This window comes from Suncus etruscus, chromosome 10 (genome assembly GCF_024139225.1).
Source record: "Suncus etruscus isolate mSunEtr1 chromosome 10, mSunEtr1.pri.cur, whole genome shotgun sequence".
NCBI classification, from domain to species: domain Eukaryota; kingdom Metazoa; phylum Chordata; class Mammalia; order Eulipotyphla; family Soricidae; genus Suncus; species Suncus etruscus.
In genome coordinates, this window is record NC_064857.1 from 98,568,334 (window position 1) to 98,596,078 (window position 27,745).

General features: G+C 40.5%; 1 pseudogene; it reads right to left on the reverse strand.

The window, feature by feature from the left end:
• Positions 1-27: 27 nt before the first annotated feature.
• Positions 28-27,745, reverse strand: LOC126020278 (plasma membrane calcium-transporting ATPase 4-like; annotated as a pseudogene).

The window sequence follows — 27,745 nt, forward strand, 5'->3', positions numbered from 1 at the left end:
CAACCCAAACTTTAAACATGTCCTTGATTAGCAAACAGTAGTCGTGGGGACCCTAAGCTGCTGGGAAGCAGCAAGTGCAGTTGAAACTGGAGCAAAAGTCTCAGCTGGGACCCCCAGATTCAGTACAGGGCAGGCCCCAGGTTTCTGCCCAAAAGCAACAACAGCCTTGGAATTCTGCTGAATAGGGACACTGGAGCTGAGCTGGGGTGGGGGTGGAGGGCTGGTTCTTGAACAATTAATTTCAAGAAAACATTAACATTTGTCTTGCTACTACTAATTTGTGCCTCCTTTAAACAGGGCTGCTTTTCTCTTTTCATGAGCTATGGTAGTAGCCCTGAACTCTGGCCAATGTGGACTTTCCCCTGCCCGCTCTGTCCCAGGGCAAGGCCCTGGGGAACTATTGAGAGAGACTCAGGTTAAATGAATCTGCTGCTCAGAATTCCTGGAAATTAATAGGCAAATAAGCTCAGGCTTGGAGGAAGCAGTTGTTTCTTTTCCACTGCTCTCTTGCAAGTCAGGGCATCTGGGCACCACCTTAGCACACAAATGTCCCATTTTCAACTTTGGAAAAGGGGGGTGTCTTAAGGAGCCATTTGTCTTTTGTTATTATTAATGACATCCTCATTTTGAAATGCTCTAGACAACCTGGCTAGCTTGTTACTGAGGTCGGTGAAGAGTGGGCATCATGACCTGACCCCCAGTTTGATGGCAGCTATCCTACTGTTGCCAGGCCAAGACCAGGAATGGGACATGGTGGGGACTGAAAATTTCTAGAGACTCCCCAGTTACCATGTGGTAAAGACAGAGAGGTGGAATGGGCTCAGGCCCTCAGACTCTGAAATATTCTGGTATCACCTTGGGGCAGCAGTAAAAGTGGGGTCCAAAATCTTGATTGGAGATCTTCCCCAAGGAACTGGAGTGATAGTAAGGTTTTTCTTGCATCCCTGGCAGCACCAGTAATCCCTGAGCATAGAGTCAGGAGTAAGCCCTGAGCATCATCAGGAATAGCTCCTAACAACAGAAAAAAAACCCAAAGACTCTTAATCTATTGGTTGGGGGTATAGCGTAGGTATGTTTCTTTTACTTATTTTTTATTTTTGGATTACACACAGCTAGGGCTTAGAAGTTATTCCTGGCTTTGTGTTTAGAAATTCTAGCAGGCTCAGAGACCATATGGGATGCCTGAGATCGAACTCAGGTTGGCCCCGTGCAAAGCAAACTCCTTACCAGCTGTGCTATTGCTCAGGGACCTGGGATAGAAGGTTTTAAAGACTCCCTAGGGGAGTTCTGTGGTCAGCCAGGATGGAGAACTATTGTCTGTGCAGTGGTTGGTGGTGGTCACAAATATACTCACTGACCACTGCACATCTACCTGCAAGCTCAGGAAGGACCTATGTCAGGTGGGATACACATTTGAGCTTTAAGTCGCATTGGTCTTCTTTTTATGGCAGAATGTTGCAGAACCTTGAAGATGATGCACAGTTCTAAAGACCCAAAAGGATCTGGGGAAAAGACCACTTCTCAAGTGGAGCCCCTGATCTTATGGAGAGCTCAAGAAAAAAAGTGAATACTGGGTGAATAGTTTCTCCCACTCAGTGGGTGGCTCTTGTATCCTGGGTGCTATTTCCTTTGAGGTGCAGAAGTTTCTCAGCTTTATATATTCCCATCTGTTAATCTCTGCTTTCACTTGCTTGGAGAGTGCAGTTTCCTCCTTGAAGATGCCTGTAGTCTCAATGTCCTGGAGTGTTTTGCCTACGTGTTGTTCTATATATCTTATGGTTTCGGGTCTGATATAGAGGTCTTTCATCCATTGGATTTTACCTTCGTACATGATGTTAACTGGGGGTCTAAATTCATTTTTTTGCAAGTGGCTAGCCAGTTGTACCAACACCACTTGTTGAAGAGGCTTTCCCTGCTCCATTTAGGATTTCTTGCTCCTTTATAAAAATTAGGTGATTGTATGACTGGGGAACATTCTTTGAATATTCAAGTCTATTCCACTGATCTGAGGTCCTGTCTTTATTCCAATACCATGTTGTTTTGATAACTATTGCTTTGTAGTACAGTTTAAAGTTGGGGAAAGTAATTCCTCCCATATTATATTTCCCAATGATTGCTTTAGCTATTCTAGGGTGTTTATTGTTCCAAATAAATTTCAAAAGTGCCTGATCCACTTCTTTGAAGAATGTCATGGATATCTTTAGAGGGATCGCATTAAATCTGTACAATGCTTTGGGGAGTATTGCCATTTTAATGATGTTAATCCTGCCAATCCATGAGCAGGGTATGTATTTCCATTTTTGCGTGTCCTCTCTTATTTCTTGGAGCAGAGTTTTATAATTTTCTTTGTATAGGTCCTTCAAAGGGCTAATCTCCAAAATATACAAGGCACTGACAGAACTTTACAAGAAAAAAGCATCTAATCCAGTGGTCCTCAAACTATGGCCTGCAGGCCACATATTGTATTTGTATCTGTTTTGTTTCTTCATTGCAAAATAAGATATATGCAGTGTGCATAAGAATTTGTTCATAAGTTTTGTTTTTACTATAGTCAGACCCTCCAATGGTCTGAGGGACAGTGAACTGGCCCCCTGTTTAAAAAGTTTGAGGACACCTGATCTAATCCCATCAAAAAATGGGGAGAAGAAATGGACAGACACTTGACAAAGAAGAAATACAAATGGCCAAAAGACAAATGAAAAACTGCTCCACATCACTAATCATCAGGGAGATGCAAATCAAAACAACTATAAGGTACCACCTCACGCCACAGAGATTGGCACACATCACAAAGAATGAGAACAAGCAGTGTTGGAGGGGATGTGGAGAGAAAGGAACTCTTATCCACTGCTGGTGGGAATGCCGTCTAGTTCAACCTTTATGGAAAGCGATATGAAGATTCCTCCAAAAACTGGAAATTGAGCTCCCATACAATCCAGCTATACCACTTCTAGGAATATACCCTAGGAACACAAAAATAGAATACAAAAATTCCTTCCTTACACCTATATTCATACCAGCACTCTTTACCATAGCAAGACTCTGGAAACAACCAAGATACCCTTCAACAGATGAATGGCTAAAGAAACTGTGGTACATATACACAATGGAATATTATGCAGCTGTCAGGAGAGATGAAGTCATGGATTTTTTCTATACATGGATGTACATGGAATCTGAGTGAAATAAGTCAGAGAGAGAGAAAAACTCAGAATGGTCTCACTCATCTATGGGTTTTAAGAAAAATGAAAGACATTCTTGCAATAATAATTTTCAGACACAAAAGAGAGAAGGGCTGAAAGTTACAGCTCACCTCATGAAGCTCACCACAAAAAGTGATGAGTTTAGTTAGAGAAATAACTACAGTTTGAACTGTCCTAATAATGAGAATGTATGAGGGAAATAGAAAGCCTGTCTAGAGTACAGGTGGGGGTTGGGTGGGGAGGAGGGAGATTTGGGACATTGGTGATGGGAATGTTGCACTGGTGATGGGTGGTGTTCTTTACATGACTAAAACCCAAACACAATCATATATGTAATCAAGGTGTTTAAATAAAATATATATATATATAAAAGAAAAAAAGGAATACTTCTCAAACACAGTCACCTCCCAGGAGAGACTGTTCTTCAGGGTTCAGGTGAGTCTAACAGGTGAGTTCACACCCCAGTATATATGCCTCACTCAGTTGTCAGTGGTACCTGGCCACATATCTTTCTGCCATACAACAAATCAATGTGTAGAATTAGTAGCCATTATTATGTTGTAGATTTTTCTTTAGTTGTAAAATGATTCAGGCCAGGGAGAAAACGTAAGTGGTAGAACAAATGCCTGCATGTTTGAGCAGTGACTGATCCTCCCTAGTAGCACAGGCCCACACTATATCCACTGCTGAATATAGTCTAGTGGACTCTGAACACTGCTGAGTGCCTGGTGACCCTGGGCACCACACATCCAGAGCACCAAATTGTCAGGCCTAAAACCTCTGGCCAAAAACCACTGACTGGGAGTGGACCCCCAACCCCCAGTCCCCTCTCCAAACCCTAGCACCCTTGAGTATGACTCTGATAAGAAATGTTTGAAGGGGACTGGAACAATAGCACAGTGGGTAAGGCATTAGCCTTGCACATGGTCAACCCAAGGTCAATACCAATCATCCCATATGGCACCTCATCCCCAGAGCCTTCCAGGAGTAATTTCTGATCATAGAGCCAGAAGTACCCCTACGCACCGCCGAGTGTGGTTCTCCCCGCAAGAAACAGACAAAAGAAATATTTAGGGGGCAGAGTGATAGCGCAGTGGTAGAACATTTGTCTTGGATGCGGCTGACCCTGGATGGACCCAGGTTCGATCCCTGCCATCCCATATGGTCCCCCGAGCCTGCCAGGAGTAACCTCTGAGCACTGCTTGATGTGGTCCAAAAACAAAAAAAAAAAATTGAAGATACATTTCAGTAGAAAAGTATAATACATTACCTAAGGGCTCAAATACTCAATTTAGAAAAGACACTTTCCTCCTATATTTATTTCAACATCGTTCACATTAGTCAAAATATGAAAACAATCCAAGTGTCCAAGAGCAAGTGTCTATGTAAAGAAACTATGGACCATGCACATATGAAATAGTATTCAGCTGCAAGAAGAAATTGTGGGTATCCCCTCCCCCAACTTCTTATTTATCTCACCTGAATCATCAGAACTGCCTACAACTGGAAATGGGCGTGTGGAGGAGTCTGCATGGGGGAGAGAGAGGGGATAAGAAGGAGAGTAAGAAAGAGAAGTGTATGAGAGGCAACATCATCAGAGATTCAGCATCAGGTTCAGCATTAGCAATTGAGCATCATCAAGAAGCAGCAGCAGTAGCATCACCAGAGGGAGTTGGTCAGCCTGGAAGCCAGTTAGGAAGCCTGGAAAAAAGCAATTGAAAGGGAGACAGAGGCTGAGAGAGCCAGAGGAGTAGGGAAGTAGCTGCTATGAAAAGGCTTAGTATAGAGGGAGGTGTACATGGCAGTAGGACTGTGAAATAAAGCTAGCTGACACCTGAAACTTCATCTGACTGCTTTGTGAATCTCTCTGCCCTCACCCTGCAGCATTCAGATCTGCTAGACCAGAGGGGCTGCGGGAGCCGGGTCAAGCCCAGGAAGGCCTCACCATCCCCCTACCAACAATAGGATTCATTAATTTATATTAAGACAACAGAAATGAAATCATGAAATTGCTGCTATGTATATGGTGTTGGAGTGTCTCATGCTGGGTGATGTTAGTCAGGAGAAGGACAAACAGAATTATCTCTCTCATATGTGGCATAAAGAATCACTGTAGGGAAATAACAGTGATGATGGAAACACACACTTGGGTGTAGAGGGTGGTACTGGACTACATGATGTATGTACATTAAGAACAGCTAGTTCATATGTATGTATGAACAGTAGTTCATACTACTAAGAACAGTAGTACATATATATATACTACTACTAACAGTTCATAAACCATGGTGCCCAAAATGAGATTGAATTTTTCTTAAGAAAAATATGCTGCAAAATGAGTTAAATGTTCCATGAGGGGTGGAAAATTTGCCCTTACCAAACCAATTTAACTCTGTACAACATAGACACTCAGATGCTTTGCTTTAATATTTAGAACTGTTTGAATTACCGTGGGATAGAGTTAAAAAGAAGTTGTTGGTTGAATTTCAGTCACACAAGTTGCTTAATTTTTTAAAGGATTTTCATTGTTGTAACATTGCAACATCAACATGAGTTTATTGCATCACAAACCTAGAGTTCAGGTGTGTATTTAAAGTAATCATCTGTATGGTCCACATGAGATCTCCAACAAAAGTCTAGCTGCCGTTTACATATTAGCCTCTTTAATTCAAGATGCCTACCCTGTTCTCTGGTAAATATTTATTTATTTATTTTGGGGCCCTGCCCAGCTTGCTCAGGACTTACCCTTGACTCTGGGCTCAGGGAATCTGGGTTTGGGAGATTATACAAGGATTGAGCCTGGGTCAGTCTTGTTCAAGGCAAGTGCCCTACCTGCTGCACTATTGCTCTGGTCTCTTACCCTGGTACATTTTAAATAAACAAAACACTAAATGGTCACATGGAATGACAGAAAAGAAGTTCTGTTTTTTGTCTTTCCCATCACTTGCTATTGTTTATTCTGAATCTGCCTTGTAGGAGTCTGTAGTATCATGGGGCTAAAAACACAAACAGCTCCCAGCAATCTGAGTCATTCCAGACTCTCCCTGAAAACAAATGCTTTGTGCATGGAGTGAGTCTCCATGTGTTGGAGCCCAACTGTGTAACTGGGAGTTTTTAGAATGAACTTCCCTGTAAAATATCATGTTTATGAAAAAATAAGTAATAAAAATGGGTTAACGGGAAGCATATGTGTATATATGCACAATTGATTTATTTACTTGAATCAATTGCTTAAGACTTGAACCAACAAAATATTTGAGGACCAGTTTATCACTGACATTGCTGCGCATGGATTGAGCATGATAATGAAAAGCAGACTGCCTGCTAGTCAGTTTAATTATTGCTTGAAATTCTCTATGGACAATGAACCCCCTTATTTCTCCCTCCCCCGTTTCCCCATCTCCAGGTAGCCCATTCATAGTGATTCATTCTTATAAATCTCTCTTTATACAGCCAAGGTCACAGAAGCTTACCATGTTAGCTGGGATGAAAGTTCACATCCTCCAAAGATAACATCAGGATCTCTCTGTGTCCCATTTGCTATGAATATCAATCTATTTGTTTCTGAAAAGGTTTTTAGAAACATTAGGAGGAACTTCTAAATCACTGCATAATGAGCAATAAAAGCATCATAATCTGAAATGTAAGAGTCAGCCAAAATATCTATAAATCCATTTGGTCCCTTGAGTGTTAGGCTCCTGATCATTTCAGCTTAGAGGTCTGAGGGACATGTATGTGTCCCTTTAGAAAACAGAGATTGCTTTAGCTTTAATAAGAAGAAAATTGTTATTTCATTTTATTAACAAGAAGCTTGTATCATACTGAAAATTCATTGTCTGTGTTCAGCTTGAATATTGTATTCATTATGTTTCCTAATCTGTGTGATTACTACCTGTGTAATTTGATGTCTGGCATCTGCGATCGGAATTCTTTCAGCCTATTATATTTTCTTTTTTTTTTTTTTTTTTTGTAATGGAGGATAAGATTGAGACATGGAAAATTGCAGCAGACTGCCTAAGGCGAATTGCAACCAGCCCAGCCGGCAGCTGGATGGAAGAGAGAAAGAGGTGAAGTTACGTGGGAGTCAAAGAAAGGTGCCTCCAGATTTTTGCTCCATGTGACAGCCTGAGCAGGAAATGGAATTGGCTGCATTTCCACTGTGGCAAGTGGCCATTTCCAAATTGTCTCCCATAATTCTGCCTGGCACTGTTCATCCAGTGATATTGTTAGGACAAAATATGTGGTATGTAATCAAAGCATGAGAGGGCATTGCATGGCTAACACTCCTTAGCCTCAGAGGTAAGAACAAAAGCAGCAGACTTATAGAAATTATTTTAAATAAATAAGAATAAATAAATAAGAACACAACACTTCACAGAATAAAAGAAAGGATTCAAAATATCCTTTTGATGACTGGAGAAATAGCACAACAGATAGGACATTTGTCTTGAATGCAGCCAACCCAAGGTTGATCCTCTGCTTCCCCAGTCCCAGCAGGAGTGATCCCTAGGCACAGAGCCAGAAGTAAGCCCTGAGGACTGTCAGTTGTGGCCCAAATTAAACAAACAAGCAACAAAAATTAACCCCTTCATTTTTCCCTAAACACAAGTTGCAATTTTTTTTTGTTTTTGTCTTTCCAAGTTGCAAATTTATTTAACAAATAGTACGAGTCAGGGATTACCAAAAAGTCAAAAGAGAAGGCATTGTATTCAGACACAGCAAGTCTAAGTCTTACCCTTACCACAGCAAATTAGATCTCTTGCTTCTGTTATTCAAAAGAGGGATTTATTATTAGATTGGCCTCATAGATTACATTATGTTAAATGATATATGACAATGTAGATAACATGTATATTTCATTGATGGTATACGGACTTCAGTAATTGATTAGAATTAATTATTTAGGTTTTATATTCTAGGGGCCAGTGACTCAATTCCAGAGGTTCAAATAGGCATTGTATTGCCTCATGTATGCTGAGATAGAAATTTCCAAAGATTTCCTGACTAGCATGGCAAATCAATCAGGACTGTGGGCTCTTGAATTATTCAGACCCAGACATAGACTTTGTGTGACTCTATAAAGCTTTGGGAAAGTTAGTTTTTTAATCTCTTGGAGGCACAGATTTCCCCGTCTCATCAGGAGAATGACAGCAGCTACCTTCAAGCATTGTTACAGGGATTCAACGAGCTGTTGTGTGGGTATAGCTTAGCATGATGCCCAATACTAATTATTACTGATTTTTATTGTTTATTATTTATTATATTACTGATTATTTCAGCACACATATGTGACGATAATGGTTTTCAGGTCTGGTTTTCTATTTTTAATGACAGGCTTATTCCAACTGGATTTTCTTCCATCCCTCATTTAATTTGGCTATTGAAAGCCCAGTAGTCACTGGTGCAAACAACATCAATCAGAATGCCTATGTTGGAGCCAGAGAGACAGTACAGTGGGCAGAGCACTTTCCTTGCACACGACTGACCTGGGTTATATTTTTGGAATCCCATAGGGTCCCCTAAAAATGCTAGGAGTGATTCCTGACTGTGGTGCCAAGGAGTAATCCCTGATATGGCTCTAAAACAAAACAAAAAATTCACACACACACACACAAAACAAAACAAAAAAACAACACAGAATAAAACAACACATTCTCAAAGAATGCCTATGCCGTCTTTATTTCCCAAATCTTTCTCTCCCTGCCCCCTGTCACTGATGCCACTGAGTGCTCCTCCCCATTCTGTTTGCTCTCTTTTTCCTTGCACAAGAATGCTGTTTCCTTTCAGACTCAGAATTCATGACAGAGCAGGAAGGACCAGTAGTAACACTTCCTTTCCAGATTAAAATCATAGTTTCTCTCTGGTCACCTGTACTGAAAGGTGAAAAGTGAACCTTTACACCTGGTAGCAATAAAGAGACTAGTCTGAGCTTTGTCTCTGTTTGGGTCCATCCAGTGCAAGGTAAGCCTGAAGTTGGGTAAAAAGCCTTCTTCTGCCAGATACTCTCTTGAGTTTTCCTCCAATTTCAGGATTCCTGATGAAACTGCTGACACCTCTCTTCCTCTCCACATGAGAAAGAGGATGGGAGGAGACACACTTCATTCAACTTCTTCATGTCACCATGAAGGGCCAGCCTTGTCATCTACAACCTTTCCCCACACCAAGGAGTGTCACTCCACATACATAAGCAGACTGAAGTGAAAGTTTAGAAGTAGACAAGATTTGAAGCAGGGAGCTAAACATTGACCAATTGTGTAGCTCTGAACTTGCTCTTTAAGCTCAGTTTTCTTCCACTGTAAATTGGAGATGATAAAGTCATATATTTGTTGAGCTGGTTAAATCATTAAGTGAAAATTATTTATTCTATTTTTGAAACAGTGCCTTGATAACTTGGGAAATGGGACTTGCTTTTTTTCCATTTTATTTTCTATATTCTATTTCTCTCCTATTAGGACTTTTTGAGATTGGTTTGTGTCTTATAATCAATACTGATAAAATTTAGTAAAAATATCTGTCATTTATAGATAGATTTGTATTTGTAAATTACTTTCCACATATTTTTTCCCAGTGCTGGAAATCAAACCAAGCCCTCACACACACAAAGTATGTGAGCCACATGCTCACTACTGAGCCACACACCCAGCTATCCCCGTATTATCTTACTTAGCTAAATTAACAACCTCATGGTATTGGTATTCTTCTCTCTAGTTTGTTAATGGTGCTAAGTTCAAAGTGGCCACATAGTAGATATCCTAAAAGGATGATTCCAAAGCCAATTTTTTATTTTTTATTATTTTTGTTTGGTTTTTGGGTCACACCCAGCAGTGCTCAGGGGTTACTCCTGGCTCTATGCTCAGAAATTGCCAGGGGACCATATGGGATGTCGGGATTCGAACCACCGTCCTTCTGCATGAAAGGCAAACGCCTTACCTCCATGCTATCTCTTCGGTCCTAAAGCCATTTTTTTTTAAATGATCTTCAACCGCTCAAATTAGTACTATCAAAAGTTAACAGGGGAAACTTGTCTTTGATTAAGCTCTGACCTTTCTTACTAAAGCTTATCTATCTTTCCCAACATTGTTCCCAATCTTTATCTGAGGCTGAGAAGTTCTGTAGACACTTTACCCCAACTTTCTTTTCTGGTATGCTTCCTTGGCCTTGAAATAATTTGCACTGTCACGTTGTTCAATGGGTCATATTTGAAAAAGGGTAATAATAAAGGTAAATATTAATGGAGCACATGCTGTGTATCCAGCTCTGTTTTAAGCATTTGGTAATAAATTTATTCAGACTCACAACAGTCCCAGCCCTATGCACTGGGAACTTCTAAGAGTCATATTTTATAAAGAAGAAAACTGAGGCACAGAGAATATAAGTGACTTGTCCAAATGACACAGCAACAAGGTTCATTTGACTTATCTGTCACTGTTCCCAGAGTCCCCTCCCATCTTCTATTTCAGAAACTTTCGTGCTCTCCTAGAAAATTGCACCCATATATTAATTCCTTCCCCCCCATTCCCAATTACTTCCTGTCTAAAAATACTCTAGTATCCCACAAGAACCCTTTTTAAAAATATAAATTACTTTATTTAAAAACCATAGTTGATTATAATACATTATAATTGGGAGAAAAAATACAGAGAAAGAAAAAACAAGAAGAAAGAAAATATAAGAGTACAGCAACAAAAAATGTAAAAATTATTGTATCTCAGAAACAGAATAGTCTCACTTATCTATGGATTTTAAGAAAAATAAAAGACATTTTTGCAATAATTTTCAGAGTCAAAAGAGAGGAGGGCTAGAAGTTACAGCTCACTACATAAAGCTCACCACGAAGAATGGTGAGTGGAGTTAGAGAAATAACTACATTGAGAACTATTCTAACAATGTGAATGAATGAGGAAAGTAGAAAGCCTGTCTAGAGTACAGGCAGGGGTGGGGTGGGGAGGAGGGAGATTTGGGACATTGGTGATGGGAATGTTGCACTGGTGAAGGGGGATGTTCTTTACATAACTGAAACCCAACCACAATCATGTTTGTAATCAAGGTGTTTAAATAAAGATATTAAAAAATTATTGTATCTCTCAGTGAGGTCATTAGGTTATTGTCAATAATTTAGTAAGCAATAAGACTTGTTTCTTGATCATTCTGTTACTTTTTTTTTTTTTGAACATTGGGTAGCTTCATTAATACATTGGCTTCTAAATTGGTGTGTTTCTATGGGAATAATAGCATTTAAAAAAATGGAGCTTTTGTGCGGCCATAAATGTGACTGCATGACCTAGGAATTTCAAGCATTAATCCTGATACTGCAGCTTTTGTGGGATGTACTTTAAGTTGCCAGGATTTCTGAAAATATAAGAAGTCAGGGACAGGGTGCCTTCACTCATTCCAAAAATATCCTGGTGGTAGCAGCCCAAATACCAGCATACCTGAAGGTTTGGTCAGAATGGTGTCTCTGCAATCTGATGAGATGTGTAAATGAAATGTGAATCTAGACCAGGGGTGGCAAACAAGTTCGACACAAAGAGCCAAAATTTTAAACTGTTAGAGTCAGAGAGCCACATCATGCAGTGACCTGCCAAAACAGACAAACACACAAAAGCATGTAATTTTAACAATAATCTATTAAACACATATTGCATTTTGCCATTTTGAGTGAGGGTCAAAATCCTGCAGTGATGGTGAGGGTGTGCTGCATCCTCCTCAGTAAGAACTAACGGCCAGATGTGACGCAACATGTGACACACGTGTCCCCCGCTTGCTGGCCCGTGCAGTTGTTTCCGAGGGATGGGAGACGGGAGGACACAGCCTGAGGGCGGGACTCCGTGCTCGGAGATCTCTTCTCAGAGGTCCCTCCTCAGAAGCAGCACAACAAAATCCAAACTTGGCAAAGAGCCAAGTATACAAAATAATGATAAGAGGCAAAGAGCCGCATTCATTTTGGCCGGGAGCTGCATGTGACCATTGACAAAGTGATGATTGTGGGTGACGGCTGCAGCAGGCATGACTTTGGCAGGGCAAGGACTTGATCCACCCTTTTCTACCAAGATTGTCAGCTTTCAGCTGCATGGCTGGTGTACTCATAATTCGTCACAGTTTAGTTTACATCTCTTTTGAGAACAGAGTGAGTCTATAGAGGAGGTTGAATGCAGACATGATAACTGTGCTTTAAAGAAACTTTTATTTTATTTATTTATTTTTTTATTTAAACACCTTGATTACATACATGATTGTGTTTGGGTTTCAGTCATGTAAAGAACACCCCCCATCACCAGTGCAACATTCCCATCACCAATGTCCCAAGTTTCCCTCCTCCCCACCCGACCCCCGCCTGTACTCTAAACAGGCTCTCCATTTCCCTCGTACATTCTCATTATTAGGATAGTTCAAAACGTAGTTATTTCTCTAACTAAACTCACCACTATTTGTGGTGAGCTTCCTGAGGTGAGCTGGAACTTCCAGCTCTTTTCTCTTTTGTGTCTGAAAATTATGATTGCAAGAATGTCTTTCATTTTTCTTAAAACCCATAGATGAGTGAGACCATTCTGCGTTTTTCTCTCTCTCTCTCTGACTTATTTCACTCAGCATAATAGAATCTATGAATTCTATTATAGAATACGGAATCTAGAAACATGGAATCTATTATAAAGACACTTTTAAATGGCAAAATTTAATTCTTTGCTATTTATGCCTCTGAGTAGAAGAGCTCAGTTCTATTAGTTATCTATTTGCATAGAGCAGATTACTTCAAAATGCAACAAGTTAAAACAATAAACTTTAATGATCTAAGTTTTGGTGGGCCAGAAATTTGGGACACCTTGGTCATAGTTTCTCATGAGGTTGCAGTCAAACTGCCAGCTGGGACTGAGTTGTTTGAGATTGGGTTTATTTGAAGGCTTGAGTGGGGGAAGGGTCACTTCCAGATACAGTCTTGTGGTTGTTGGAAGGATTCTGCCACCTGGAAGACTTTGAGGGGAGTACTTAACTAGAGGATGCAGTTCTTTGCCTTTAAGACTTCTCAGTTCACTGCCCAATTCTCCTCACAAGCTGCAGAATATCATAACTGTCAGGGATGAGAGAAAAGAGACAGATAACATGTAGGGAAAATGAACCTAAAGTGGAGACCTCTAACTTTGATGTCTCAAAAGTGGCAAACATTTGTCACATTCTCTTTTCATACAGATCAACTCCGATACAATATCAAAGGGAGCCAAGAAAAGGGTCTGAATGCAAAGAGACAGAGATTTTGGGGGACTTCCTACCACCCACCTTCATAGTTCTTTTGCAGTATGAGTCTCAGCCTAGGAGACCTTTGGACGAATTCAGTAATTTTATTGGAATCAATGAGTGAGAATGATTCTGAATCATTATTATTAGGCCTGCAGCAACCAACCCTATCACATCTACTCAAGTTCCTGAGTGACACAAATGAAGAAACTCCCAGCACATTAAAGAAATGGGCTCATTTCTGTCTCATTGATAGTTCTCCATATCTTTGTTACCACTGTTGACACTGCCCAAGAAATAGAACGTGGTCAAAGTCAATACTCTAGTTTTCTTATCTATAAAGTGGGTATGTTAACACTAGCTATCCAGCGTGGCTACTATGAACCCAAGGAGACAATTTAATGGAAGCTCCAGGTATTCTGCCTATCATTTTATTTGTGTATGACTAAATCTTGGTGGATCTAAATCATTCATTCTAAAGACCTGTCTTTGGTCCTCATCCTCCTCCCACCTGCTTTCTCACCAGTGTGCTATTCTCCTTAGGGTCTCACATGGCTTGTACTTTAACAAATATGACCAGACACTGCTGCTTTCTTTTGGTATTTTTTTTATTGCCCTAAAATTCCAAGGGCTGCAGGGGGAGAGTTGCTGAAAACACCACAGGCCCTGGGCCTCACTTCAAAGCAGCTTTCATCATTCTTCACACGCTGTTTTCAGGACCCTTGTCTGTTCTCTCCTGGGAACGAGATTCTTTTGGAGATTTTCTTCAGTGATATCACTATTTACAGAACTCTGGCCTTGCACATCTTGTTTATATTCTACATCCAATTGAACCATAAAGTTTATAAGGGGGTTAGAGAACATTTCCTTGTTTGTAAATCTTTCACTATGGCCTCTCTCTAGGACTAGGAAAGGAGGCAGGGACAAGGAGAAAGAATAACTCAGTTGGAAGGGAGAGAAGGTCTCATAGCATGAGGTTCTCTTCTCTGAGTCTGCCTTTTTCTCTCTAATTTCTTGTTACTGCTACTCCCCCAGGGGGGGATCAATTATACCATCGATAAAACATAAAGGGAGCAGGGAAGAGCAGAAAACTGACTGCTAAGGGTGGTTAATACAAATAGATGAGACCTCCTTTCTCTTCAAGAAGATGGTGATAATAATGGATAATGGTACCTACTCATGAGACTGCTCTAAATATTAAATAAAGAAAGAAACAAAAAGCACTACACATGGGAAATAGAAAATAGTAAAGTAGGCAACACATTTGAAATGGGGGGAAAGTTTAAGGGTCATCGTCTATGCTAACCATATACCGTCTGGCCTCTATCCTCCAAAACGAATCATTTGGATTTCCCTTGTTATTCCCTGACACCCTAACTACTCAATATCATTCTTGGCTACAGGCACTCTGACATTCCTCAGTAAAGAAGTGTAAAATATTCAGTCCTTTCAGGCAAAACGTTTGCATTTTTGAAGTTTATATTTGTTCCATGCCAAAGTGCGTGCGTGCGTGCACACGCACGCGCACACACACACACACACACACACACACACACACACACACACACACACACGTACAGCTTTACAAATAGCTCTGCGAACGTTTGGATTTTCAAAGAAAGCATTTTAGAATTAAAAGATGAGTAATCCTCACCCTTCTCCACTCACTACCCTTCTTATAACAGGAAATGTCTGCAGGCCAGTGGAAGTACACTGAAAGAATAATAGATCAATAATAATTCACCACTGGTCACACAAATTCCCTGGGTAGCCTCCACCAATTGGAGGCCAGGAAAGTCATTATGGGATGTGTCCACCCAGGCAAGACAGAAGAGAAAAGATTGTGAAATTATTTTCTGAATTGCCCCCAACTATCAATGCAGGCAACCTGGAGTAAAAGAAATTTGATTCTTGAATTATTTATAATTGTCTTGAGGATGGATATTCTCTTTCCTGAAAATGAAGTGTTACCTTCCCTGGAACTGTCATCCTTCTCTAGAAAGTAGCCAGAGAGACCTTGTAAGAATACAGGTCTGCCGAAGCAACCCTTTTTATAAAGCTTCCTTGACCCTTTTTTGCTCTGAGTTTGAAAACAAAACTGCTGAGTGTAGTTTTCCTGCCCTTGTTGACAGGACCATGCCCATCTTCCTAAACCCAAGGATCAGCTTGTCCAGGTTCTGTCCCATCCCCCAAATCATGTGCCTTCCCCTTCACCTACAAGACCTTTTTCTATCTCCTACTCATTTTTCAGATACTATCCTAAAGTCTTCATATTTCAAAAACCTCCTTGTTATACACCAGTCCACCCAAACCACCTAGAGCTCCTAGAGACTTTCCAGATACATGCTATTGTCTATATGGTGGCCCCTTTGTATAACAACTCAGAAAAGACTGAACAATTCAAAGTCTCTTTGTAGATAGAATGGATGTTTGCTGAAAATAGGGACCTTTCTACTCTGTCCTCCAGACTTTGGACAGTTCTCAGAGACAACTAGATACATCTAAAGCATTTATTCTGTGAATTCTAAATCCTACTTTCAGCCAATATTCACCCATTTTTTTCATCTTGTAAGGTCTTAAGAAAACAAATTTGATCAACATCTGAATGCTCTCAAAGCATCTTAGCAATTGAAAGAATGTTGGATTTTATCTAGACCCCTCATTTAACTATTGAGACTAGTGAGCATGAAGATTAAGGGCACTCAATTATCTAACTAGGCTATAGGAGATCTTGAAAACCCCTATTGTGCACCCTTTCCAGTAAATAAATAGATCCCTAAAATGCCAAACAAATGCATAATTCAGACATATTCTTTATCGTGAATGGCTGTGTTGCTGGCCCCCAAACCCCATTACTTGTTCACTTCTCTGTAGCTCAGGAGATACAACCTTATGGCATTATCACTCTCCTTGATTCTACCTTTGAACTCTGTTGCCATGGCAACTGCTCCTTCATTGTCCACAATTGCATGGGCTAGGGTGGATGGCTGCCAAGCAAATGATAGGCAACTTTCTTGAGTCAAAAAGGCCGAAAGCCTCAGATCCAGTTCAAATTATTTGGAGAGTATGTGTGTCAGGAACACTTAGCATCAGTTCTGATGGGAAGGCAGATAAAAGCTTGATTTAGGATGCGGGTAGGGGAGGCGCGGGCTGTTCTGCCACAGAGCTTGGAGAGCTCTTCCAGAAGCTCTTTGATGTGAAAGAAACTTTGGAAGTTGCATAATTCTTGGGGGTAGCCCAGACACAAAGGCAGCGCAAACAATGCAGAGAGGCCAAATATTCAGTTTATTTTGTTCTTCCTTTCTCCTCTGTTCTGTCTTCCCTTCATCTTTCCCCATAACCTTGGGACCCAAAATGTAGGCTTTGTCCCAAGTAGAAAGACATTAATGTCACAGAAGTAAATTTACAGAGTTGTTGGGCTTGGGGTGTAATAGGAGCTGAGAGGGGTTCTGTAATATTAAGAGAGATGGTCAACATAGTTGTAGGACTAATGGGGGGGTGGGTTGGTAGCCCAAGGCCAGTTCTGATTGTTTGAGATCTCCACCTCAGGAGAGAAACACATGCCTTACAAATTGGTCACATCCCATTTAACTCATATTAATTTACATCACAGACCCCCAGGGCTAACAGGCCCAATTTTTCTTCCTTTTGTTTCTCCTCCTCATCCCCAGTGACTTCCTTTTTTTTCTTTTATCCAATAGTATCAGCCTGACTGTTTCTAGTCTGCTCAAATTTTATTTTCCTATTTGACTGCTGAGCTTGCCAACTCCCAATTCTTGCACATTGTAAAAGCCACACTACATATGCCCCTTTGCAGCCTGTTTTCCATCAGCTTTGCCTAAATCAAGTTGCTGGATCAGTCCCGTGTGTTAGCAATATAATAACTATGTTGCAGGACAAAATAGTGCACAGAGAGTGTTGCCTTTTCTGCTTCAAAGACTTGAGAGATTCCTTGAACCACAAAAATGAGAAGAGAACGTAATGGATATACAAGAGTCCCCTGATGGCAATCTCCCTGCTGGAAATGTTCCTGAATTACCTGTAATTTACCTCAAAATGTACCATATGTTGGACTGCAAGATGCACTTTTCTTTTTTTCCCTTTTTAAATGGACTGTTGGAAACCTGCCCTCTCTCCACCTCCTTGCCCTGGGAATACATACTGGGAATAGTTTGGGGAGAAGGACCCCATGCAAGTTTCACAAATTAAAGTAGGTTCAATCGTCTGAATGCTTTGTTCAGGGAACTAAAATAGAATTAGGTGTCTTTTCCTTTTTCATTCAAGGCCTGCCCCTTAGTGCCAGGTGAAGATTTAAGAACTTTTAAGTAGAAATAAGGTGTCCCTGCATCAGTTTCCTTCCTGGACTTCATGCTCCCATCTTGGCTTGAGTTATGCAGCAAGCAAACTTGCAGAGGGGCTTCTCCAGAACAGAGGGAGTTCCCATTCTCTAGTTACTCAAGTGGCTCCTTTTCTCTCTGCAGTGTCCCCCAGATGACCGGCCATGTCTCTCTCCAATGAGGCAACTCTGACTTTCTAACGTAAGTTAGTTTTTAAGAGTCTAGGGCCATTTACTGGTTTAGGTCTTTGAATTACCCTAAGAATCTGTTTCTGAATTCCTGGAAAGGAGAGAAGAGGAAGACAGGAGAGATTCCCTCATAGCCAACCTCATTTCCCATCTGGAGCCATAGACTAACCCTGCCACATCTGCATTTTTGAAGGGAAATGTCATAATATTGCTAATCAATAGCAAGAATGACAGGCCCATTTATCAAGAACAAGCCAGCACTGCAGCTGTTGTCCTCAGCATCTTTCAAGCTTTGCAAATGGGAGTCCATTGGGGGCCCCCCCCCGCTGTGTGACTGGTGGAGCCCCTCCAAAGCCAGGGGATAATTGTGAGCCATAAGGAGGGAAACAGGGGACCATGGGAGCTTCTTCCTGATGGAGTTGGGTCAAATGAGAGCAAGGGCTAGAGGAGAAGCAGCCAGTTTCTAAATATGGTGTATAAAAACGCCCCCAACACCTTGGTGGGAGGAGGAGTGGTTCAGAGGATCTTCTGTATCAGGGAATCTATTGACCCCTAATCGGGGGAGCGCAGCTGTGTCTGTGTTTCTTTTAAGTTGCAGATGTTTCTTGCTGGTCTGTTGGTCAGAGGGACAAGCAGGTCATCTCGAAGAATGAGCAAGGGGCTGGGGGCTGGGCTGGGGACTCCCAGTTAATGACAGGGGTTTTCATCTTGGCTTGGGAGAAAAATGTAACCAAAGGGTGGGAAATAGTGGCAGCAGGCAGCAGCCTGTCCACTCCAGAGCTCCCCAGAGCCGGCAGGCAATGTGACTAGGCTCACCGCAGCAATCAGACTGGCCATGCGTGGGCCTGGGTGTGTGCAGAGGTGACAACTCTGAAGTGCCCTTTCCCACCCCACCAAAATAATGTGTTAATTAGAAAATTAATCTTAATCAACTCTTAAATATCCAGCTTTAATTGAACCAGGTATTTTATGGCTTTTAAAAATTTTTTAAATACTGAGGTTTGCAAGTTGTTCATAATATAGTTGTTTAATTTTTTTTAACAGATACAAAGTAATTTATGATTGAGTTTTGGTCATACTATGTACAACACTCTTCACCTGTGCACATTACCTACCACCAATGTCCCCAGTTTCTCTCCTGCCCACCACCTGCCTTCTCCCTGCCTTCCTTTGTGGCAGATAAGTTTTTTCCCTTTTCCTCTTCCTCCTCCTCCTTCTACATCTTGCTTTTCTTGTTCTTCTTGTTCTTGTTGTTTGTTGTTGTTCTTCTTTTTTCTCTCTTCCCCTTTTTCCTTTTAGACACTGTGGTTTGCAATATTGTTACTGAAGGAGTGTCATGCATATCACTTTGTCTCCTTTCAACACCCAATTCTTGTTCAGAGTGATCTTTTGCAACTTTTTTGGTCAAATGGTCCCTTTTCTGCCCTAACTACACCCTCCCACTACTTGTGGCAAGCTTCTTATCATGGACTGGTCCTCCTGGTCCCTGGATATTATTTCCATACTATTTAGTTTTTTTTTATATCTCATAAATGAGTGTAATCATTCTATGTCTATACATATCCCTCTACTCATTTCATTCAGCATAATACTCTCCATATCTATCCATGTATAAGCTAATTTCATTAGTTAATTTTTTCTAACATATGCATAGTATTCCATTGTGTAGATGTACCACAGTTTCTTTATTTACTCATCTGTTCTTAGGTACTTGGGTTGTTTCCAGATTCTGGCTATTGTGAATAGTGCTTGTAATAAACATAGGAGTGCAGAGGGCTTTTCTGCTTTGTTTGTTTGCCCCTAAGGTATATTTCTTGGAGTGGTATGGCTGAGCCATATGAAAGTACAATATATAGTTTTTTGAGAAATATCTGTATTGTTTTTCTAAAAGGCTAGACTAGTCAACATTCCCAGATGCAGTGAATGAGAGTCCCTTTCTTTCCACATCCATGCCAGCACTGGTTGTTCTTGTTCTTTTTGATGTATGTCAGTGTTTTGGTTTGCATTTCCCTGATGACTAATCTTGTGTAGAATTTTTCATGTGCCATTTGGTCATCTGTAATTCTTTAGGAATATCTCTTCTTTCTATTTTTGGATAGAGTTAGAGATTTTTTTGTTCAGCTCTAGCAGTGCCATATATAATTAAGATATTAACCTCTTATATGGGTATTGGGTGAATAGTTTCTCCCTTCTGTGGGCAGACTTTGTATCCTAGTCACGATGTCCTTTGAAGTACAGAAGCTTCTCAGTTTAATGTAGTCCCATTTGTTTATCTTTGCTTCCATTTGTTTGGTCAGTGGTGTTTCATCCTTGAAGATGCCTTTAACTTCATGTCATGGAGTGTTCTGCCTATATTTTTCTCTGTCTACCTTCTGGTTTCAGGTCTCATATCGTGGTATTTAATTCATTTTTATTTGTCTATGCATGATGTTAATGCCACTTTTTAAATAAATAGATCATACACTTCTATGAGGATCTTGGGCTTATTGTCCCACATGGGCTCAGTGCTGAAGTCACGGTAGGCAATGCAGATGGTCCGCAGCCCCTCTCATGCCATGGGCTCGATGACAGTCGCACCATCTCATCACAGTCCTTGCTCTTGATGGACCTGACATCTCCTTTCTGATTCAGGATCTGGTTACACTTGCAGAGGATGATCTCTGAGGTGCTCATGCTGTACATAAGGAAGCCACAGGCTGGCTTCTGGATGACAGTGCTCATGGACTTGGGTTCCGAGTTGAATGTATAGACTTTGTAGAACTTCTGCTCAGGCACTTTGCTATGCATGGCACTGTAGTCCTGCTTCAAGTCTATGAAGAGGCCTAGTAAGGTGCACTGGGTCTTGTTGCCCACCTGCAGTGGCAGGCCCCCTTCTCCCAGAGGCAGGATCTTGGAGGTGTAGACACTGTTGATACAATGCCACTGATAAGCAGCTCCAGGGTCTTGGATGCCAGGGCATCAGGGCTGGGGATCTGACAATAGTGCATGTCCCCGATGTAGGCCTGCACCATAATCATGTGATTCATGATCAAAGTGCCCAACTTGTCAGAGCAGATGGCGGTGGCATTGGCCATCATCTCACAGGCATTCAAGTGCCTTACCAGGTTTCCTTCCTTCAGATTATTGTCTTTCATCATTTTCTTCACAGAGTAGGCCAGGGAGATGGTGACCACCAGCAGCAGCCACTCTGACATAGCCACCACCAGCACAGTGGTGCCGATGATAAAGTACTGAATGGGCGTACACTCGGCAAGCCGAAGTTATCAATCACAAAGTAGAGAACAGGATGAGGATGGTGATGGTGGGCATGATGAAACCGGCTTTCCAGAACTGAACTGCCAGGCTCATCAGCTTTCACCAACTGTTCCTTCTTGGGCATCTTGGCCACCCTCTTCTCCCTCTCCTCTAAGTCAGCACTGTCCTGGCTGGATCTCCAGGGCCACTCTATCCTGAGTCTTTGCTTTGTTAAGATTTTCAGGGACTCCTTGTTTGTTTGTTTTTTACCATTTTTTTTTCTACCCCTCTTCGCCTTCACTGGCCACCAAGAAAGTAAAGTTCATTCCAGTCTGGGAGTTGATACCCACAGTCTTCACGACCATCTGGCAGACCCTTCCATGACATGCGTTCCTGAAAGCATGGATTCCTTTTCCAGAGACTTTTTGACGTCTGATTCCCCAGTGAGAGAGCTCTCGTCAATCTTGAGATCATTCCCCTGGATCAGAAAACATGGGTCAGTTGGGAAAACCCTATAAAAGTCAACTTAGAACAACAAATGAGGTGTACCTGGTACATGTTGCTTGGGTTCATGTGGCCTCTGTCTCCCCTCTTGAGATGCGTACTTTCCTATTTCATGCTGGGTTCATTTTGCCTTTGGAGAACTCTATGCTCTCTTGAGTGTATTACTAATTACTCTCTGTCTCTGTCTTTCTCTCTTATATTCTCCCTTCCCTTCCTCAGTATTTCCAAATAAAATCTGTATTTACTTCTAAAAAAAAAAAAGAAGAAAAGAAAATGTACGTGTCATTTTCTATCTCCTCACACTTTTCTAAAGAAATTTCTTTCAAAAAATCTATTTTTCTGGGCTGGAGAAATAGTAGAACAGGTAGGGCTTTTGCTTTGTATACAGCTGATCAGGGTATAAGTCCCACAATTCCAGCATCCATATGGCCCCCCCAAGCCTGGAAGAGTAATCTCTGAGCACAAAGGCAGGAGTAAACTTCGTGTGCTGCTGGGTGTAACACAAAAACAAACAATTATTTTGCTTCACAAAAATTTTATTTAGCTGGAATTTTAAATTAAATATAAATAAATTAGTTACAATTATTGTGTGCATACATGTTTTACAGCCAACAGATGTAAATAATGGCCCAACTTTATAGCTTCACAGATAATCTCAGAAGGAATGCAAGCCAAGCTACTAAAACTCTTAGGTACACCAGTCTCAGGCTGAAAACCCTTGAGAGGAAGACTGGTCATGTTGTCCTTCCAAGGCTCCAGCAGTTACACAGGAACCCCATAGCCAATGTTATGCAAAACATGCAAACATGCAAACATGTTGCAAAACATGCAAACAGTTATTTTCACAAATAACCTTTGTAGAGAAGTCAAGCTGCCCCAAATCCCTGTTTTTAGGCTGAAAATTCTGGGATCTTCCCAGAGTGGAAGCAAGCAGCTTACCACCACTCTTGATGTAAGCTCCAGCAGCCACACATCCCATAGCCCCTGCTATATAAATGGTGGCGCAATTTTATAGCTTCATTACTAATCTCAGGAAAGACACAAGCCAAGCCTACCCTGAAACTTATCAGCCCAGTTCTACAGATTCTTGCGCTCCTAAAATCTGAAATCCCACAGTACTAATAGCCTAGAAGAGGTAAACCAAATTAGATGGGAAAGTAGCATAGACACTAAGTACAATAAACAAAAACAAGAATATAGAAGGCACAAGTAGCAACAAACAACTTAATAGACCCTAAAACAGTTACCTTAATGACCCCATAATGAGATATAACAATTTTCACAAATTTTCTTTTGCTGAAGTATTTTTCAATAATTTTATTATCTAATTTGTTGTAGCAAGCAATATAAAATAAATTATTCTGTACCTGTTAAGGGAAAGGCTTGGGGAGGTGGAAAATTGGGAACAAAGATGAAGGGAAGGTCACACTGGTTAGTGTTGGAACATTGACTACCCTAAAAAACTGTATTATGAACAACTGTGTAAATCAGAGTGTTTAAATAAAGTAAAAAAATTAAATAAAAAATTTTCTACTAAGGCGAAATATTCTACATTGAAAAATAAACAAAGTAGTCCATCTGTTTTCATTCACAAGCCCCATTAAACAATTTTGACTATCCTATTGTTAATTACTGAGTCATTGGATGTAGACAAATTCTGGCTTTTAAAAAATGGTGTGTGTTTGTGTGGGAGCTAGGTGGGGGTGATAGAATTGTCTGTGTATTCTCCAATGAGAAAAATTTCTTTGTCAGGTTAAAGATACACAGAAATCAGAAGAAGCATGCCCAAGCTAGTGGGCCAACAGATATATATATATATATATATATATATATATATATATATATATATATATATATATATATATATATAATCTTTGGAATTAAGAAACACTACAAAGGCATTACCCTAAGCTTCAGTTTCCTTAATTATAAAATGAAAAAAAATGTCCTGTAGATGAAGATCAGGATATCTCCATCAGGAAACTGATCTGTATGTCCAACTATCTTTCAAATAAATCTATTTTTCTTTAGGATGATCAATGCAACTGGGAAATGGATGGGAATGAATTAAAACAGTGGATGCCAATTTGCAAAGTCTGCCTACATAGGCTGTCATAAACGTAGAGTCTACACAGCTACAAATTTATTTGACAAAGCAAAATTAAGGGGAAGTGGGTTTAATCATGCAGATCTAACAGTTTATAACATTTATACAAGGAGTTACTATTTTGTGGCCACATGACCTTGGCTCAAGAAACCCAGAGGAAAAAAGATCTGTACTTACTTTATTCTTTTTTTATATATTTTTCTTTAACCAACTTTATTACATATATGATTATGTTTGGGTTTCAGTCATGTAGAGAACACCACCCATCACCAGTGCAACATTCCCATCACCAATGTCCCAAATCTCCCTCCTCCCCACCCAACCCCCACCTGTACTCTAGACAGGCTTTCTATTTCCCTCATACATTCTCATTATTAGGATAGTTCAAAACGTAGTTATTTCTCTAACTAAACTCATCCCTGTTTGTGGTGAGCTTCATGAGGTGAGCTATAACTTCCAGCTCTTTTCTCTTTTGTGTCTGAAAATTATGATTGCAAGAATGTCTTTCATTTTTCTTAAAACCCATCAATGAGTGAGACCATTCTGTGTCTTTCTCTCTCTCTGACTTATTTCACTCAGCATAATAGATTCCATGTACATCCATGTATAGGAAAATTTTATGACTTCATCTCTCCTGACAGCTGCATAATATTCCATTGTGTATATGTACCACAGTTTCTTTAGCCATTCATCTGTTAAAGGGTATCTTCGCTGTTTCCAGAGTCTTGCTATGGTAAATAGTGCTGCAATGAATATAGGTGTAAGGAAGGAATTTTTGTATTGTATTTTTGTGTTTCTAGGGTATATTCCTAGGAGTGGTATAGCTGGGTCATATGGGAGCTCGATTTTCAGTTTTTGGAGGAATCTCCACATTGCTTTCCATAAAGTTTGAACTAGACGGCATTCCCACCAGCAGTGGATAAGAGTTCCTTTCTCTCCACATCCCCGCCAACACTGCTTGTTCTCATTCTTTGTGATGCGTGCCAATCTCTGGGGTGTGAGGTGGTTGGTACCTCATAGTTGTTTTGATTTGCATCTCCCTGATGACTAGTTATGTGGAGCATTTTTTCATGTGTCTTTTGGCCATTTGTCAAAGTGTCTGTCCATTTCTTCTCCCCACTTTTTGATGGGATTAGATGTTTTTTTTCTTATAAATTTCTGTCAGTGCCTTGTATATTTTGGAGATTAGTTCCTTATTTGATGGGTATTGGGTGAATAGTTTCTCCCACTCACTGGGGGGCTCTTGTATCCTGGGCGCTATTTCCTTTGAGGTGCAGAAGCTTCTCAGTTTAATATATTCCCATCTGTTAACTTCTGCTTTCACTTGCTTGGAGAGTGCAGTTTCCTCCTTGAAGATGCCTTTAGTCTCAATGTCCTGAAGTGTTTTACCTATGTGTTGTTCTATATATCTTATGGTTTCAGGCCCAATATCGAGGTCTTTCATCCATTTAGATTTAACCTTCCTACATGATGTTAACTGGGAGTCTAAGTTCAATTTTTTGCAAGTGGCTAGCCAGTTGTGCCAACACCACTTGTTGAAGAGGCTTTCTTTGCTCCATTTAGGATTTCTTGCTCCTTTATCAAAAATTAGGTGATTGTATGTCTGAGGAACATTCTCAGAGTATTCAAGCCTATTCCACTGATCTGAGGTCCTGTCTTTATTCCAATACCATGCTGTTTTGATAACTATTGCTTTGTAGTACAGTTTAAAGTTGGGGAAAGTAATTCCTCCCATATTTTATTTCCCAATAATTGCTTTAGCTACTCTAGTGTGTTTATTGTTCCAAATAAATTTCAAAAGTGCCTGATCCACTTCTTTGAAGAATGTCATGGGTATCTTTAGCAGATCGCATTAAATCTGTACAATGCTTTGGGGAGTATTGCCATTTTAATGATGTTAATCCTGCCAATCCATGAGCAGGGTATGTGTTTCCATTTTCGCGTGTCCTCTCTTATTTCTTGGAGCAGAGTTTTATAGTTTTCTTTGTATAGGTTCTTCACATTTTTAGTCTAGTTGATTCCAATATATTTGAGTTTGTGTGGCACTATTGTGAATGGGGTTATTTTCTTAATGTCCATTTCTTCCTTATTACTATTGGTGTATAGAAAGGCCATTGATTTTTGTGTGTTAATTTTCTAGCCTGCCACCTTGCTATATGAGTCTATTGTTTCTAGAAGCTTTTTCATAGAGAATTTAGGGTTTTCTAAGTAGAGTATCATGTCATCTGCAAACAATGAGAGCTTGACTTCTTCCTTTCCTATCTGGATTCCCTTGATATCTTTTTCGTGCCTAATCGCTATAGCAAGTACTTCCAGTGCTATGTTGAATAGGAGCGATGAGAGAGGACAGTCTTGAATTTTGCCAGAATTTAGAGGAAAGGCTTTCAATTTTTCTCCATGGAGGACAATATTTGCCTCTGGCTTGTGGTAGATGGCCTTAACTATATTGAGAAAGGTTCCTTCCATTCCCATCTTGCTGAGAGTTTTGATAAGGGTGTTGAACCTTATCAAATGCTTTCTCTGCGTCTATTGATATGATCATGTGATTTTTATTTTTCTTGTTGTTGATGTTGTGTATTATGTTGATAGATTTATGGATGTTAAACCAGCCTTGCATTCCTGGGATAAAACCTACTTGATCATAGTGGATGATCTTCTTAATGAGGCATTGAATCCTATTTGCCAGGATTTTGTTGAGGATCTTTGCATCTGTATTCATCAGCGATATTGGTCTGTAATTTTCTTTTTTCATAGCATCTCTGTCTGGTTTAGGTATCAAGGTGATGTTGGCTTCATAATAGCTATTTGGAAGTGTTCCTGTTTTTTTGATTTCATGAAAGAGTCTTGCCAGGATTGGTAACTTGTTTTATCCTTAAGTGGAAAAATATCCTAAGCTGGTTTTACTGCAGACTTTTAGTGTATCAAGTAGAGCTGGAGAAAATACACTGAAAAATTAGAGAAATGTGACTCTGGTTATTGGGTTTTCTCTGCTCTTCTTCAGGATCCTAGGATCTGGTGCTTGGAAATGGACTGCGATGGCACCTTATTATTTTATCCACATTTTCTGGACTCCATGAAGGATTAATCTGTAGACACCAAGGTCAATTAGAGGGCAAGAGAGTTTACCAAAAGACCTCCCTGACCTTGATTTTTCATTTTCCTTCAGTTGGTTCTAAGCTAAGCCATCTCCCAACCATTACCTCCTGCAATGATTCTTATAAATAGGCTCAGTCCACAATGTGGCACAAATATGAGGACACATATTTGGGGACAGATGCTGGCTTTGATCTTGTAATCCATGAACCCTGATCCACTGGAAGTGGCCCATCACAATAAAACAAACAAATAAAATAATGATTCTGCCTACTGGCCTATGCTGAAGCCCACAGCTCACCCAGCAGATAGTCCACTGGTTGTCCATTGTAGCTCTGGAAATCGGGGAATAATGAGGAGATTTGACATTAGATCTTCTACCTGCTTATGTCCTTTTCCTTTTTCTTTTCTAGGGAGTGAGGGGTGGGGAATACCTTGTGGTGCTCAGAGCTTACTCCTGGCTCTGTACTCAGGAATCACTCCTGGAGGTGCTTGGTGGATCATGAACAATGTCAGAAATTGAACCAGGGTTGGCTGCAAACAAGGCAGGAGCTTTCCCAGCTGTACTTTCTCTCTAGCTATCTTATGTCATTTTTCAGCAGCCAAAATTTCATTTTGAGGTGTACAGATGACTTATTCAAATTTCCTCGGTGCCTTTTAAAAGTCTCACATCAGGTCTTTACCAATTACCAAAAATAGGAGCTCTGAGGATGGGGTCCAGGTATTTCCAGTAGTTTCCAAAGTTTACCTGCTGATTGCAGTGTGCAGTAAAGTCTGGAAACCATTAGACTGGGTTTTACAAACAGCACCACCCTGAAAGGTTCCTGAATACATCAAAGCAGTTGACAT